The sequence below is a fragment of the Oryctolagus cuniculus genome, chromosome 2, assembly GCF_051225735.1.
Source record: "Oryctolagus cuniculus isolate XC-2025 breed Fujian yellow rabbit chromosome 2, ASM5122573v1, whole genome shotgun sequence".
Lineage (NCBI taxonomy): Eukaryota > Metazoa > Chordata > Mammalia > Lagomorpha > Leporidae > Oryctolagus > Oryctolagus cuniculus.
The window spans coordinates 98,886,202-98,903,665 of record NC_142868.1 but is presented as its reverse complement, the minus strand read 5'-3'; the positions used below and the strand labels follow the sequence as shown (position 1 = coordinate 98,903,665).

At 39.5% G+C, this 17,464-nt stretch overlaps 1 long non-coding RNA gene and 1 pseudogene across 1 annotated transcript in view; one reads left to right on the top strand and one right to left on the bottom strand.

The window, feature by feature from the left end:
* Positions 1 to 17,464, top strand: part of LOC149127927 (ribose-5-phosphate isomerase-like) — a 423,712-nt pseudogene that overhangs the window by 154,901 nt on the left and 251,347 nt on the right.
* Positions 12,185 to 17,464, bottom strand: part of LOC149127930 (uncharacterized) — a 29,189-nt gene continuing 23,909 nt past the window's right edge. Inside the window, exons 3-4 of the long non-coding RNA XR_016230107.1 lie at positions 12,734 to 12,761; positions 12,185 to 12,296 (exon numbers count right to left, since the gene is read on the bottom strand). This is a non-coding gene — a long non-coding RNA (uncharacterized LOC149127930). The remainder of the gene's footprint in view (positions 12,297 to 12,733; positions 12,762 to 17,464) is intronic.

Here is a 17,464-nt window from a genome sequence, read left to right as displayed (position 1 = left end):
CAAAACCTTAAAGAAAGAAATAGAAGAGGATACCAAGAAATGGAAAAATCTTCCATGCTCATGGATTGGAAGAATCAATATCATCAAAATGTCCATTCTCCCAAAAGCAATTTATAGATTCAATGCAATACCAATCAAGATACCGATGACCTTCTTCTCAGATCTGGAAAAATTGGTGCTGAAATTTATATGGAGGCACAAGAGACCTCGAATAGCTAAAGCAATCTTGTACAACAAAAACAAAGCCGGAGGCATCACAAGACCAGATTTCAGGACATACTACAGGGCAGTTGTAATCAAAACAGCATGGTACTGGTACAGAAACAGATGGATAGACCAATGGAACAGAATTGAAACACCAGAAATCAACCCAAACATCTACAGCCAACGTATATTTGATCAAGGATCTAAAACTAATTCCTTGAGCAAGGACAGTCTATTCAATAAATGGTGCTGGGCAAATTGGATTTCCACGTGCAGAAGCATGAAGCAAGACCCCTACCTTACGCCTTACACAAAAATCCACTCAACATGGATTAAAGACCTAAATCTACGACCTGACACCATCAAGTTACTAGAGAACATTGGAGAAACCCTTCAAGATACTGGCACAGGCAAAGAGTTTCTGGAAAAGACCCAGGAGGCACAGGCAGTCAAAGCCAAAATTAACTATTGGGATTGTATCAATTTGAGAAGTTTCTGTACTGCAAAAGAAACAGTCAGGAGAGTGAAGAGACAACCGACAGAATGGGAAAAAATATTTGCAAACTATGCAACAGATAAAGGGTTAATAACCAGAATCTACAAAGAGAGCAAGAAACTCCACAAAAACAAAACCAACAACCCACTTAAGAGATGGGCCAAGGACCTCAATAGACATTTTTCAAAAGAGGAAATCCCAATGGCCAACAGGCACATGAAAAAATGTTCAAGGTCATTAGTAATCAGGGAAATGCAAATCAAAACCACAATGAGGTTTCACTTCACCCCGGTTAGAATGGCTCACATTCAGAAATCTACCAACAACAGATGCTGGCGAGGGTGTGGGGAAAAAGGGACACTAACCCACTGTTGGTGGGAATGCCAACTGGTCAAGCCACTATGGAAGTCCGTCTGGAGATTCCTCAGAAACCTGAAGATAACCCTACCGTTCAACCCAGCCATCCCACTCCTTGGAATTTACCCAAAGGAATTTAAATTGGCAAACAAAAAAGCGGTCTGCAGCCTAATGTTTATTGCAGCTCAATTCACAATAGCTAAGACCTGGAACCAACCTAAATGCCCATCAACGGTAGACTGGATAAAGAAATTGTGGGATATGTACTCTTTAGAATACTATACCGCAGTAAGAAACAATGAAATCCAGTCATTTGCAACAAAATGAAGGAATCTGGAACACATCATGCTGAGTGAAATAATCCAGTCCCTAAGGGACAAATACCATATGTTCTCCCTGATCGGTGACAACTGACTGAACACCAAAAAGGAAACCTCCTGAACTGAAACGGACACTATGGGAAACAGTGACTTCATCAGCATAGCCCTGACTGTTAATGAACAACTTAATACATTATCCCTCTTAGTAGTTTTTTTGTCTGTTCTACTTAATATGACTGGTTTAATTCTGTAATTAATACACAGTTATTCTTAAGTGTTGAAAATTAACTGAAATGTGATCCCTGTTAAACATAATAGTGGGAATAAGAGAGGGAAGAGATGTATAATTTGGGACATGCTCAAGCTGACTTGCCCCAAATGGTAGAGTTAGAAACATAGCAGGGGATTCCAATTCAATCCCATCAAGGTGGCATGTACCAATGCCATCTCACTAGTCCAAGTGATCAATTTCAGTTCCCAATTGATCATAATGAAAGGACTAAGAGTCAAAGGGAGCACATAAACAAGTCTAATACCTGCTAACACTAACCGATGGAATAAATAAAGGGGAGAGTGATCCAACATGGGAAGTGAGATACTCAGCAGACTCATAGAATGGCAGATGTCCTAAATAGCACTCTGGCCTCAGAATCAGCCCTAAAGGCATTCGGATCTGGCTGAAAAACCCATGAGAGTATTTCAGGCATGGAAAGCCAAGACACTCTGGCAAAAGATCTCTGTGAGTGAGATCCCAGTGGAAAGAACAGGTCTTCAAAGAAGGAGGTGCCTTTCTCTGAAGGGAGGAGAGAACCTCCACTTTGACTATGAGCTTGTCTAAACAAGATAAGAATCGGAGAACTCAGAGGGCTTCCATAGCCTTGGAAACTCATGACCGGAGCATAGGGAGACTACTGATACCATAGACAGCAGTGTCAATTGGTAAAGTCAACAACAGGAGTCACTGTGCACTTACTCCTCATGTAGGATCTCTGTCCTTAATGTGCTGTGTATTGAGATTTAATGCTATAACGAGTACTCAAACAATATATTTCACTTTGTGTTTCTATGGGGGTGCAAACTGTTGAAATCTTTACTTAATGCATACTAAACTGATCCTCTGTAAAAAAAAAAAGAAATTATCAACTCCCAACTTGACTCTCACTGGGATTAAACAGGACAATAGGTCTGATCTGATTTCATCATCATTTAAAAAAATCATCTATTATTTTTCACTTTATGTTTCTGTGTGGGAGCAAACTGTTGAAATCCTTACTTAATGTATACTAAGCTGATCTTCAGTATATTAAGATAATCGAAAATGAATCTTGATGTGAATGGAAGGGGAGAGGGAGTGGGAAAGGGGAGGGTAGTGGGTGGGAGGGACGGTATGTGGGGGAAGCCATTGTAATTCATAAATCGTACTTTGGAAATTTATATTCATTAAATAAAAGTTAAAAAAATATTAGTATATGTCATCACAGTGGTTTTCATGACATCATAATTGATTATGACATCACAATCATGGTCTATGAAATCATAATGTGACATCACAATGCTAGGTTTAAAATGTCACAGTGGTATTTATACTTTACAATTGATTGTGACATCACAGTGGTTGGTTTGTGACATGAAAATTATTATTTTATTGCATCATAATATTGATGGCAAAATAATGGCTTTCATTATATCACAATTGATTATCATACAACAGTTTAACACTTCACAATTGATTATGACTTACTAAAGGTAAGTTTGTGACATCACCATGGTTTTTATTAATTCACAATTGACTGTGACATCAAAATGGTATCTTTATAGCATCACAATGATTTATTGACTTTAGAATTGCTTATAATGTTACAATGATAGGTTCATAACATCATGGTGGCTTTTAAGACTGCAATATTGATCGTAATATCAAATGGATTATGAAATCACCATGATTATTTATCATATCCCAGTTGATTTTTGTGACATCACAATTGATTATGACATAACATTGGTAGCTTTATTGCAATAACAATTGTATGTTATGCCATCACAATACTGGTTTATGGAATCACAATAGATTTTATGACATTATAATTGGGTTTATCATGAAAATGATGCTTTATGACATCATAATTGATAGGACATCACTATAGTTTAAACAGCAAAGGTTGCTCATGCTATCACAATTATAGTTTATGACATCACAAACTGGTTATAACTTCATACTGGTATATGTATAACATCACAATGGTATTTATGAGTCAATTGATTAGGACATCACAATGGTAGGTGTATTATATCCTAGCTGATTAGAAAATTACAAGGATTTTTATGATATCATAATTGATTATGACATTACAATTATAGCTTTATATCATTTACATCATGGTTTTTCATATCATAATAGGTATTGACTTTAAAATTGTTTTAATTACATCACAGTTGATTATACCATCATATTGGCAGTTTTATGACATTTCAATTGTGGCTTATGATATCAAAATATTGTTTCATGACTTTATGATGACCTCACAGTGAAAAGTCATGTCCACACAGTGTTCATTTATGACATCTCAATTGATTGTTACCTCACAATGGCAGTTTCATGACATCACAATGATATTCATGGTTTCACTATTTCATCATGACTACACAATGCTTGATCTATGATATCACAATTACACATTCATGGAAGCATATTAGTATATGATATCAAAATAGTTTTCATAATATCTGATTTTATTATAACATCAATATTGTGTTTTGTGCCATCACAATTGATACTGCCATCAAAATGCTGGTTTATGACATAGTAAATGAATAAGACATCATATTATAAGTTTATGACATCACAATGGTTTTCATGATTTTACAATTAAATATGACGTTATAATGGTTACTTTATGAGATCACAATTAATTATAATGTCATAATGGTAAGGTTATGATGTCCCAATTATTTCAATGACTTCACAATTGATTATGACACCAAAATGGTAATTTTATAAAATCACATTGGTCATTATGACATAATTAGGGTTGTTTATGCATTGCAATTGATTATAATGTTACAATGGTAGTTTTGTAATACCACAATGGTTAGTTTCTGTTATTATTATTTTGTTTTACTGTAGTACAATACTTTATGCCACCCCAATACTGATTTATAACATCATAATTGTTCTATAGCATCACTACTGATTATAGTATCACAAAGGTGGATTAGGATATCTCAAAGATTATGATATAACAACATTGGATTTATGGCATCACATTGGCTTTTTTGACTTGACATCATAGAGATTGGTTTATTTGTGTGTGTGTGTCTTTTATTTTTTTAAAGTTTTTATTTAATGAATACAACTTTCATAGGTACAGCTTTAGGAATATATTGGTTCTTCCCCCCATACCTACCTTCCCTGCCCCACTCCCATCCTACCTCCTACTTCCTCTCACATCCCATTCTTTTTCAAGCTTCATTTTAATTAACTTTATATACAGAAGACTAACTTTATACTAAGTAAAGCTCTCAACAGTTTACACACATACCTACATGCAATGTAAAAAAAAAAAAAAAACAACAACTGAGAACAAGTTTTGCAGTTCTCATAGTACAACTCATTAAGGACAGAGGTCATACATGGGGAGTAAATACACTGTGACTTCTGTTGTTAATTTAACAATTACCACTCTTATTTATGACCTCAGTGATCACTCAAGGCTCTTGCCATGAGCTGTCAAGGCTATGGAAGCCTTTTTTGACCACAAACTGTCAATATTTAGACAAGGCCATAAGCAAAATGGAAGTTCTCCCTTCACTTCAGAGAAAAGCACATCTTTCTTTTATCACCCTTTCTTTCCACTGGGGTCTCATTCACTGAAATCCTTGATGTAGAATATTTTTGCCACAGTGTCTTGGCTTTTATCAGAATTATTAGATGAATCTACGATGTCTCTGAAAATGTGTGTCCATGACGATTGCCAGCAAAAACTGTAGTCTTTGGATGGAGTTGATGATCTCATAAAGAAAAGCCCAACCATGATGACCACACATTCACAGTGCTAGAACTGGCTTACAATATCAAGTTAAAGAGATATATAGGCATAAGTTATGAACTCAAATGCAAAAGCAAATAAACAGGCTGTTATGAAATAAAATATATTATGATTGCAATGAAAAAATGAATACTTTTAGTAGCAATGATAGAATGCAAAGAAGATAAAAAAACTGTTGAAAACTAGACTATTGGGGCTGGTATTGTGATATAGTGGGTAAAGTCACTGTCTTCAGGGCTGGCATCCCAAATGGGTACCTGTTCAAGTCCTGGCTGCTCCTCTTCTGATCTAGATCTCCCTATTGGGAAAACACTAGATGATGGACCAATTCTTTGGCCCCTGTACCCATGTGGGAGACATGGAAGTCTACTAGGCTGTGGGTTCAATCTGGCTTGGCCATGGCCATTGTCAGAATTTGAGGAGTGAACAAGAATGGAAGATCTTAAGATCTTTCTCTTTCCTCTCTCTCTCTCTCTCTCTCTCTCACACACACACACACACACACACACTCTTACTTTCACTCCCTGTCTCCCTCTCACCCTGTAACTCTGCCTTTCAAATAAATAAAATATTTTAGCAATATAATATTATAATTAGGTAGAAAGAAAAATAAATGAGTGCTTCAGGAAATGTTAATCAACGAAAACACCACCTGCCAGAATAAAAACACCAGTAAAATATCAGTATTTAGGGCTAACCTACTGATATTTCCAAAAAAAATCAACGGTAATGCTATGGTCCCATAAACAATCACACTTACCATAAAATCTGATACCTTGAAGTGGGTAAAGATCAAAGATCCTAAAATGGCTCTGAAAAATTCTGTACATGAAGGTTCCCAGAACAACTTACACAATTTTGTGGTAGTTGATAACCTCATAATGAAAACACCAAGAAAGATGGCTTAAGGTTCACAGTGGTAGGATTTGCTGAGCATAGATTACTAAATATATATATAGGTGATAGTTACAAGGACCAAGATAAAAAATTAAGTAAAGATAGAGATGCTATGAAATCAAATATATTATAAGAAAAATAGTTTTAGAGAAACAATAGTACAACAACAAGTAGATATAGGTATTTTGGCTGGGAACTATATGACTACAATTACCCTAAAAAGGAAAATGGATGAAAAAAATAAAAAATGGAAATCAAAGCTCAAGTAAGTTAGCAGTAAAAATTCAAAGAAGCCAGTGTCTGCACCTATTATAATGCAACTATTATACACTGATAGTAAATATAGAGTCCCATAAAATTCAAATAAGTTAGAAATATGTTGCATGTGACCCAACATTATGGTACAGCAGATAAAGTTTCCATCTGTGAAGCAAGCATTCCAGATTGGTGCTCGTTACTATCCTTGGTGCTTCACTTCTCATCCAGCTCCCTGTTAATGGCATGAGAAAAGCAGTGGAAGATAGACAAGTGATTGGGCCACTGCCACTCATGTGGAAGATGGGAAGAAACTCCGGGTTGCAGCCTGGACCACACAGCCATTGCAGCAATCTGTAGAGTAAGCCAGCAGATGGCAGATCTCTGACTCTCCTCTCTGCAACTCTTTCAAATAAGAAAAAAAAATTTAAAAAGGAAAAGAATAAAAGATGGCTTTAAAATTCATGACACGGATGATGTGAATTATCATAATGCCAAGATCTTTCAAAATATTTGTAAATGATGGTTCTCAATACAACTTAAATAATTTTGTTGGAATTCATGACCTCATAATCAAAATTTAATTTATTGACAAGTTCACAATGGAAGGATAAACTTAGATTAGGATATTATAGGCTGGTGCCACAGCTCAACAGGCTAATTCTCTGCCTGTGGCACCGGCACCCTGGGTTCTAGTCTCGGTCGGGGCACTGGATTCTGTCCCAGTTGCTCCTATTCCAGTCCAGCTCTCTGCTGTGGTCCCAGAGTGCAGTGGAGGATGGCCCAAGTGCTTGGGCCCTGCACCCTCATGGGAGACCAGGAGAAGCACCTGAATCCTGGCTTCAGATCAGCGCTGTGCACCAGCTGCAGCACGCTGGCCACAGCAGCCACTGGGGGGTGAACCAATGGAAAAGGAAGACCTTTCTTTCTGTCTCTCTCTCACTATCCACTCTACCTCTCAAAAAAAAAAAAAAGGATATTATAAACACACACAGGTAACGGTAATAGGAAATATGAAGCATAAAAATATTGGATGTTTTCTTCAATAAAATAAGCTGTGATTAAGAGAGGAGGAATGAGTAATCCAGTGGGAGAAATAATAGATTGATAAAAGACATATGGAAAATTGCTGATAACAGACTATTACAACACATTAAAAAAGGAAAATAAAGACTCAAGAAAACAAAATCAAAGATAATAGCACTTACCAGAAAAGTCTTCAACTTCTTTATCTTTCACAACTAAAGGAAAATTTAAGCCCCATAAACATCCATAAAATGTACAAAATATATTACTTGGAAGTGGTGAATGATTACCCCATCCTAAGTCTCTCTGAGAAACTGTGTACATGAAAGTTTCCAGGACAGCTTACAGAACTTCTGGCCTCCATTCCGCCAGGCAAATACTGACTTAAACTAGGATATTAAAGGTATGTACAGGTGGTAAGTAGAAATTCAAAGAACAAAAAGTTCAAATGTGCTGCAAATATTATGAAATGAAAAGCAATTTGCTGTCATTACTATGAGAAGAAATGAGTACTTTGTTAGAAACAATACAAATGCCAGGAGATAAGAGAAGTTGCTGAAAAGTAGCCCATAAAAATGACATTAAATCTGTATGGGTAATTGTTATATATTCAAAGACAGCACAAAACATAAAGTTTGCAGATATTTTAAAATAAAATATGGTAATTATCATTAGAAAGAATGGTTAAATTTGTAGGAGCATCTGATTTAAAATGAAATAGCAGGATTATATATTTCCTGTCCTTTCAGAATTTCATTTTTCTAGTAACTAATTTACATTTTACTTAGTATTAAATGTTACGAAATATCAATCCACAATGCATTAGGGAAAATACTGGTCCTTTCCTACAGGTGGCTTGAACAGCAATGTTCTAGCAACAGTCTAGAATGCATTATTAAAAACTTACATTATACAGAGTAAAAATATTTAATTAATTGAATAGGAAACTCATTCTAAAATATTAATTTATTTATTTGAAAGACAGAGTACAGGGAGGCACATAGAGGCACAGAGAGCAAGAGGCCAGCCCTCTGCTGTGGCCAGGGAGAGCAGTGGAGGATGGCCCAAGTGCTTGGGCCCTGCACCCCATGGGAGACCAGGAAAAGCACCTGGCTCCTGGCTCCTGCCATCGGATCAGCGCGGTGCACCGGCCGCAGTGCACTGGCCGCGGCGGCCATTGGAGGGTGAACCAATGGCAAAGGAAGACCTTTCTCTCTGTCTCTCTCTCTCACTGTCCACTCTGCCTGTCAAAAAATAAAAAAAAAAATACAAACATCCTGACATCCATGATATGTGGTTACTAATATACAGAGTCCAAAAATGTTATGTATAGGAGTGAAATTGACATTTCAGATTATTGTTTATAGCTCTTTCTATACTCTTCAGGAACAGTAAGTTTCCTTCTATTATTTGTTGAATCCTTTACTTTGTGGAGGGTTAAGCTTGTGATTATAACATAAACTGAAAGTATGTCCTTGTAAAAATTAAACTAATAATGAAGGAGGGAGGAAGCTATGAGCCTGGGCAGGAGAGAGGTTAGGGTAGGAAGTATCACTATGCTCCAAAATCTGAATATATGAAATGCATAAAATTTATTCCCCTTATATAAATAAAATGTAAAAATAAGTAAATAAATCAAAAGGAAATAAAGATAACAATTCAATTTCAAAAAAAGGGAATAAAATACTTAGGAATAAACTTAACCAAGGAAATAAAATATCTAAATGTTGAAAACTATGTCACACAAATAAATGTAATATATCTTGTGTTCATGGATTATAAAATATATTATATAAGAAATCAATATGATCCTAGTGATCCTTAGATTCAAATCATTCTTTATAGTATCCTAATAGTTATTTTTAGAAAAAAATTTAAAAACTATACATAAAATTCATATGGAATGTGAAAGGATCTAAATAGCCCAAATATCTTGAAGAGTTTCCCCTATGCTCTCGATTAATTTGATGGTGTCATGGCATAGATTTAGATCTTTAATTCATGTTGAGCGGATTTTTGGTCTTGTTTCATACTTCAACAAGTGATTTAATTCCATATTTCTTGTTTGATACTGCCCTAATTAAAATTAATTGAATACATACTTAAAGAAATACTTCATTTTTGTTACATGAAACAATTTAAAAGATGTATTAATCATCAATTTAAGATAAAGTATTGCCTCCTAATCACTCCACTTAGAATGACAAAATGTCAATATACTTATTTCCAGATTATGTTTGTCTTAACTCCTTCCAAAGATCATATTATTAGTTGCAATACTAATTTAACACCCCTTAACCTTATACACCAAGGAAGATGATGTTTTGAGTTTATTTTTATTGACAATAATTATATATACCTATTGGCCACAGTGTGAGATTTTAATTGATGCATGCAATGTGTACTGAACAAAGCATGGTAAACAACATTTTCCCTTCTCTGAAATTACACTTCATTATCACAGCCTTTGAGCATCTTTCCTCTTTGCTTATAAAATATAGAATAGATTATATGGTCTATAGTCACACAACCATGCTATGTAACACTAGGAACTCACCCCTACCATCCAACTCATCTATCATCTAACCTCCAAAAAGAGAGGAGCCCTCCAAGTAGTTTTTAAAAATTATGTAATTAATTAGTTTTAAGGAAAAAGAGACACATAGAGAAACAGAGAGGGAGAGAGAACACTCTCACCCACTGGTTCACTTCACAAATGCCTACAACAACTATGGTTGTGACAGACCTCAACAATGATTTAGGAATAACATCAAAAGCACAGGTGACAAAAGCAAAAATAAAGAAGTAGGACTGAAAAAATGTAAAAAAAAAATATGTGTACTAAAGGGAAAACTGAAAAGTGAAAGCAAGGAATAGGAGAAAATATTGGTAAACCATAGTATGATTAAAGGAATAATACAAAGAACTTACACAACTCAAAGGGAAATACTGTAATAAAAAATGGACAAAGGATCTGATCAGTCTTTTCACAAGCAGCCAATAGGTATTTGAAAAGGGGCTCCTAGCACTGCCAATCAAGAGCACAATGGTTATGATCTCACATATGTAAAAATGGCTATTATCAAAAAGTAGAAACTATAAGTACTGAACCAGAATTGGAGAAAGGGAACAGATAAATTCTTTTTGGGAATGTAACCTGATATACTTACTATGAAATGCACTACAGAGTTGCCTCAAACAAAATTAAAAATGGAACTAATAAATAATAAAGCAGTCCCATAATTGGATGCGTATCTAAACAAATAAAATTAATATCTCAAAGACACATCTGCACATCCATGTTCATGTGAGCACTATTCACAAGAACTAGATATATAAATACATTGTCTATCAAAATGAATAGAGAAAATGCCACACACTCACACACACGAATCACATTCAACCTTAAAAAAGAAATCCTGACATTTTGTCATAACCTGGATTCAAAAGTATGAATGTGGACATTAAGTTGATTGAAGTATGACACAGAAAGATAAATATCACACAATTTCCCTTATTTGTGGAACCTAATAAAATCAAATTTAAGAACAGATCATAAGGCCGGCGCCGTGGCTCAATAGGCTAATCCTCCACCTTGCGGCACCGGCACACCGGGTTCTAGTCCCGGTTGGGGCGCCGGATTCTGTCCCGGTTGCCCCTCTTCCAGGCCAGCTCTCTGCTATGGCCAGGGAGTGCAGTGGAGGATGGCCCAGGTGCTTGGGCCCTGCACCCCATGGGAGACCAGGAAAAGCACCTGGCTCCTGGCTCCTGCCAGGATCAGCGCGGTGCGCCGGCTGCAGCGGCGGCCATTGGAGGGTGAACCAACGGCAAAGGAAGACCTTTCTCTCTCTGTCTCTCTCTCTCACTGTCCACTCTGCCTGTCAAAAAAAAAAAAAAAAAAAAAAAGAACAGATCATAGTAATGTGGTTTCCAGGGGCTGAGAGTGAAGGAAGTGGTAAGATATTAGTTGAATGACACCCATTTATCACTAGGAGATAAATTAACTCCTTGAGACATAATACACAGCACAGAAGCAAAATGAATACACTACTGGGTACTCACACTTGTAAAGATATTAATTATTCTTTTAAAAACTGTGTAAGGTGAAGGACTTGTTAGGTTGATTGTCCTAGTCATTTCATAATGCACATGCACAAGGGAACTCCAAAAGATTTGTGGAAAAACTAGATTAAAAGATAAAGGGAATTTTCCATAAACTTTTAAAAAAGTCCCCTCACAAATCAAAATATCAGGTTGCAGGCCTCGAATACATACAAATTTTATTTGTCAATTATACTCCAATAACCTTGAAAAAATCACCCTACATCAAAATTAAAATTAACTTAGGAATCTAGATTGATATCTTTGTGGTTGGAAAGACATGGTGGAACAGAAACAGTTTTAAAACACTCGTAAATGTGGCTACCTAAAATTTCCAACTTTAAAGTACAGAGACACATCGCAGTCTGTCTGGCGAACATATAAATGCTAAGATGACATCGAGGTAGCAAAATACAACGTCCTCGTGACCCCCTAAAACCTAGACTAAAACCCTGACTGAAATAAAGCTGCTTTGGTAGCTTACCTGGTCTGTGCCTTTGTGATGGCTCTGAGCAGAAACGGGACAGGATGCATGGAATCGCGGGTGCCAGTCCAGTCCCCATACTGCAGTCCAGCCCCCATGCTGGCTCCACACTGAGGGAAGGGTCGTGCTGTGAGCAGGAGCGGGACAGGAAGCCTGGAGTCCCCGGGTGCCAGTCCAGCCCCCATCCTGGCCCCACACTGAGGGCAGGGTAGAGCTGTGAGCAGGAATGGGACAGGATGCCTGGAGTCCCTGGTGCCTGTCCAGCCCCCATCCTGCAGACCACCCCTACACTGGCCCCACACTGAGGGAAGGGTCGTGCTGTGAGCAGGAACAGGACAGGACGCCTGGAGTCCTGGGTGCCAGTCCAGCCCCCATCCTGCAGTCCAGTCCCCACACTGGCTCCACACAGAGGGAAGAGTCGTGCAAGCAACAGAGGGCCCACAGACCCCAGAGCCGACCTCTGGGAAGCCCGCATCCCACCAGCCTTTTCTAGCAACATCCACCTGCTCCCCTTCCCCACTCCTCAGACCTGGCCCCACACACTCACCATGTCCTGGGTCCGAGGGGGTGGTGTCCTGTGATGGAAGAGGGGCAGAGAACAGACAGAGCAGTGAACGCCGGCTACCCACAGTGTTCCGAGTGCTGGAGCCCCCTCCTGGGGCTTCTCTCCTCAGTGGAACGAGAGGACTACTATGGCGTCAACATTCCACGTGATTTGATTGCACAGCTTGCATACCAGGGGCAGCATCACGTCATAAAAGACGCAGCCAATCAACATCCTCCATAGCACTGACCTATAACTTCAGGTCTTTCTGGATGGGAAAACAAGAGGGAGTTTGGATTCATTTCTGACACTAGGACCTCCTGGGCTCCACCTCCCTGCAGTGGGCGCGGGGGAATTCTCTCTTCTCTTCTCTGGTCCTGCCAGCCACTGGGTCCCTCCTGCATCATCCTGAGTGGCTTCTGCTTGGGGGTTGAACGTAATTCAGGTCAGCTACAATTTAATGGCTGTTTATTGACTCAAGAGCCTTTGCTTTTTTATCATATATGTGACACTTTTTGTCTAATGAATCTTCTATGTTATTTTTTAATATTGATTTAAAGAATGTTTACGTATATAACGTAATTTAATCCTTTTTTCCAATTTTACTTGCACATTTATTTCTAGTTTGCCTGTTGTCCTTTAATATTATTTTCTATTTGCTTCTTCCTGGTACTTAGTAGAAACACACACATGTCGCTCCCCCTCTTCGTGGAGGAACGACACAGGACCCTGCGCTGTTCTTTCGTCTGCTCGGCCCTTCCCGGGTTTGCTGCTGGTTCTTCCTGGGTTGGCTACCGACCCTTCCACTTCCGTGGAAGGGCGGTTCCCCCTACCACTTTCCCCACTTCCGCGGGGGAGCGGCACACCACCGGCCAGCTCTCTCGGGGGCTGCTCAGGTGTTCCTCATAGATGTTCCTGGTGCATGTTGTCTCTCTCCTCCTTTATAGTCCTCTTCCGCCAATCCCAACACTGCTACCCACACGCCGAGTATGCTGCTCTCCTCCAATCAGGAGCAGGTCCTGCTGCTTATTGGTTGAACTGGAGGCAGCTGTGTAGAAGCTGTTTCCTCCTCTCCCAGCGCCATATTGTGGGAGAGCAGATGCATAGAATAAGTCTTAATTCCAGTAACAGTCTAGTCCGAGTTGCTCCCCACAGATCCCCCTTTCTTTTTATTTTTTGGCGTTGATACGTGCCTGTCTTCGGTGCCCCGTGGCACACACTCTGCTCTGCTTGCTAGAGTTGCCCACAGGTGCTTACAAGCCCTACCAATCAGGCAAACCGAATCCGGGTCCTCTCTTCGCCATGTTGTGAGGAGGTTTTTAGGCGCTGATGCGTGCCTGTGTTCAGTGCCCTGCAGCGCATGCTCTGCTCTGCTAGAACTGCCTGCAGGTGCTTACAAGCCCTACCAATCAGGCAAACCGAATCCAAGCCCTCTCATTGCCGTCTTCTGGGGAGACTTATTGGTGTTGATAACGTGCCTGTCTTCGGTGACCTGCAGCCGCCCACAGGTGCTTATCGTCTTACTAATCAGGCAGACCGAATCCAAGCTCTCTCATTGCGGTATCGTGGGGAGGCCTTATTTTTCTCTATTTCTCTATCTCCGGGCATTCCTATTTCTCCTATTTTACTTCTATCTGCCAGCATTCCTATTTCTCTCATTTTACTTCTAAACTTCTGTTTCTCTTATCCCCGTGGCTTCCCGGCGCCCGCCCCGAGGCTGCTTCTCGGTGCCTCGCCTGGCCCGGCTTCCTGGCTCTGAGCCACTTCCCGGCTTTGCGCGCTCCGTGGTCTCCGCGCCCTTTGCGCCCACACCACGGCCTTCGCGCCAGCCCCGCGTTCTCTCTACTCGCGCCCCGTGCGCTCTCCCCGTTCGTGCCCCGCATGCTCTCTCTGCGCGCAGCGGCTTCCGCGAGTCACACAGCCTAGCTCACGTTTCTGCCACCGGTATTCAGTCTAAGTTCCCCGGGCTAACCTGGCGAATTCAACCTAGCTTACGTCTGCGCCTTTCGGTTTGGCTTCCCGTCTTTTGCTCCCTGGGCTAATCTGATGGATTCCAACCTAGCTTACACGTCTCGCCTCTGGTTTTAGCTTTTTCACCTTTTGCTCCCCGAGCTGACTTGACGAATCCCAAGCTAGCTTACGTCTCTGCCTCAGCCTGCCCCCGTGGCTTCATCCTCCCTAACATTTTTCTCTACCCGGTATGTTTCCTAACTTTTCTTCCAACAATATTCCCCTCTCATTTCTTCTGGCTTCCCCACAGTCCGTATCCAAGTCTGTTTCTTCTAGGTTTCACTTTTGCTTTCAATCTCCTAGCTTCCCCACCATAGTCCGTATCCGAGTCTAAGTTTCTTCCAGTTTTCACTTTCGCTTTCAATCCTAACGTCCAATCCTAACTTCTTTCCCACAGTCCGTATCCCAGTCTATGCCTAGGCTTTCGATAGCTTCTTCCGGCACCTTTTCCGTCCGGCTTTCCCTAGGCTCTTTGCTAGTCTCTCTCTCCGGTATTTTCCCACTTCTTCCCGTTTCTTCCCTCCTGGGTTTCCTATCCAAGTCACGGCACCATTATGTCACTCCCCCTCTTCGTGGAGGAACAACACAGGACCCTGCGCTGTTCTTTCGTCTGCCTGGCCCTTCCCGGGTTTGCTGCTGGTTCTTCCCGGGTTGGCTACCGACCCTTCCACCTCCGTGGAAGGGCGGTTCCCCCTGCCACTTTCCCCACTTCCGCGGGGGAGCGGCACACCACCGGCCAGCTCTCTCGGGGGCTGCTCAGGTGTTCCTCATAGATGTTCCTGGTGCATGTTGTCTCTCTCCTCCTTTATAGTCCTCTTCCGCCAATCCCAACTCTGCTACCCACATGCCGAGTACGCTGCTCTCTTCCAATCAGGAGCAGGTCCTGCTGCTTATTGGTTGAACTGGAGGCAGCTGTGTAGAAGCTGTTTCCTCCTCTCCCAGCGCCATATTGTGGGAGAGCAGATGCATAGAATAAGTCTTAATTCCAGTAACAGTCTAGTCCGAGTTGCCCCCCCCCCCCACACACACATAATCTTTCCAGTAATCTCATTTATCAATTGTATTTGTTTTTAGTTGTTCCTGGATTATCTCTGTATATAAACCTCATCCAATATATTCACATTTTACAACTTATAAATTGATCTTTACACCATATAATTTCTTTTTGCTGTTTTATTTCACTTACTGCCCTTGAAGTAGAAAACTCGAGAGAGTGCAGGAATCGTGGTCTAAGTTTACTCCCAGGGAGAAAAAGCTTCAATGATGCTGTATTACTTGTGTTGTTGGCTGTAGGTTCATTTCGATCTTGATCGGAGTAACGAAGTCACTGGCTTTTTTGTTGTTCTGCAGGCAGTTTTCTTTTTTACTACATGCTGAACTTTATTAAAGCCTTCCAACATGTAATCTAAATGACCATGTGATTTTCTTCTTGTGTTTTTTACCTACTTGGATGACTTGTCTGAGAATCTTTACCACTCTTGTGTGTTTTATTAAGTCCTGCTTGCTATTGATATATTTTTATGTTATTTCATTTATTATATTAGTACGTTGTTGCAGATATCTGTAGCTATGTTTATGAAAGGGATGCTTTTAATAAAACTTAATGCTTATTTCAAGTCCTGGTCTGCTTGCATCATCCTCACTGCAATGCACGTGTTCCAAAAGAAACCAAGAAAAAAGCTCTACTTATTTGCACTTTGGGTGAAGTGTAGATTTGTTTTTTCTTCTCTAAAATTTTGGAGTATTCTGTAATTCTGGATCTGAAATTTTGATTCTGTGACTTTTTTCTTGATTGGTTGTTTGGAATTTTCAAAATATGATTTAACTTACGTGATTTATATAGTTTTCCTACTTTATGTTATATTTGTTTTTTTGCAAATTTGATTTTCAATATAAGGAAGATTTTGATTCCTATAGTGAAATGTTACTTCTAAGAATTTCATACCTTTCTCCTAGTGCCTTGGTCAGAATTATAACCTACAAAGGAATGATTCTGTTTTAATTCCTAAACTGGTTATTTGTGTTACTTTCCCCATTGGTTCCTTATTCGGTTTTCCTAATGGTTTATTAACTTTGTTAATATTTTTCTTTAAAAAATTCATTGTGTTCTTGTTTATTTGTGATACATTTTATAGCACTTCATAGAAATCTGCTGTTTTCTTTTTTCTTGCTTTTCTTCAATACTTTTTGATTTTTTTCTTTATAATTCTTAAGGAAGCTGTAATGATGATTTTGAGTGTTTTATTCTAATGTAATCATTTGACTATAAATTATCTCTGAGCACTCATTTACTGCATCCTCAGTGTTCCTTCAGGTGTTTCTAACACCTGTGTGTGCAAGCCATGTCTGTCTCCCAGTATCCCTAATTCCATGTACCTGCAGCCATCACAGGTTACATGTGTCTCCAGGTCTGAAACCCATATGTACTGATTGGTAGATTAGTGCTTCAGTCATTAGAGGCCCATTCCTTACACTTGTGCACCCAGTTAATCACAGCCCATCAACTACCCTTTCCAAGTCTGCAAAAGGACTGTGGCCCCTTAAAATATATCACATTTTAATTTCTTTTAGAGAAGCAGATACATTTTCCCAGACAGCCCAAGTTAGACATTTCCACAGAAACTACTGACAACACTGAAGTGTCAGCTTCCATATCAACCTTTCATATCAAATAGAACTGCTCTGATTGTCAGGTGTTTTTTCTTTACAGGGCTGCCTGTTAAT